Below are 882 nucleotides of genomic sequence, written 5' to 3'. Positions count from 1 at the left end.
AAATGTTGAATTTCACATGTTTTGGACAGTCATACTCCTCTATATTATCTTACTCCTGATACAATGTACGTAAATATTTAATTATATTATTGGCTCATGGCGGTATATATATAGTTGTATAATCTTCGTGGCTTATGAGTCAAGTATATAGTGTTGAAGAGATATAATATGAGCTAATGTCTTACCACGGGTTTATGGAGGAACGCGTAACCGCATAAAGAAAGTTGGAAAGGTTAATTGTGACGCCTCGCGTACTAATGTCCGTATAGAAGATTCACAGCGCGCCCTATATTGCAATTTTTACTGGGTTGTTCACATCGCAGTTGTAGCGTTGTGCTTGCAGTTTAAGGTACGAATGAGGTTGCAGCTAGAGCGTGTTAATCATAGCGACGGATGGACTGGTAGGGAGAGTGACAACACCCATGAGCGTCTGGTAAGGGAGGGTGAGAATACCCAGTGAGCAACGCCACCCAACGTAATGGTGCTTGTTCGTCGATATAAACATTGCTAGTGACACGACCTGTGATTAATATGAGGTGTTTAATGGTCAATATAATAGTCAGGTAATAAAGGTGTTTAGTGTGATTAATATGAGGTGTGTAATGGTCAATATAATAGTCAGGTAATAAAGTTGTTTAATGTGATTAATATGAGGTGTTTAATGGGCAATGTAATAGTCAATGTAATGGTCAGGTAATAACGGTGTATAAAGTTATTTAATATGAGGTCGTCTGCTAGTTGTGGCAGTGGTGGTGCTACCCGTGGAGCAGTAAGCGATAGCACAACACAGGACGACTGAGACGATAACAACTAAGTAGTACATACACACACACACGCACACACACAAACACACACACACACACACACACACACACACACACA

The sequence above is a fragment of the Priapulus caudatus genome, unplaced genomic scaffold (genome assembly GCF_000485595.1).
Source record: "Priapulus caudatus unplaced genomic scaffold, Priapulus_caudatus-5.0.1 Scaffold1445, whole genome shotgun sequence".
In the NCBI taxonomy this organism is placed as follows: Eukaryota; Metazoa; Priapulida; class Priapulimorpha; order Priapulimorphida; family Priapulidae; genus Priapulus; species Priapulus caudatus.
The sequence above is the reverse complement of the archived record's forward strand: the minus strand, read 5'-3'. Positions refer to the sequence as shown.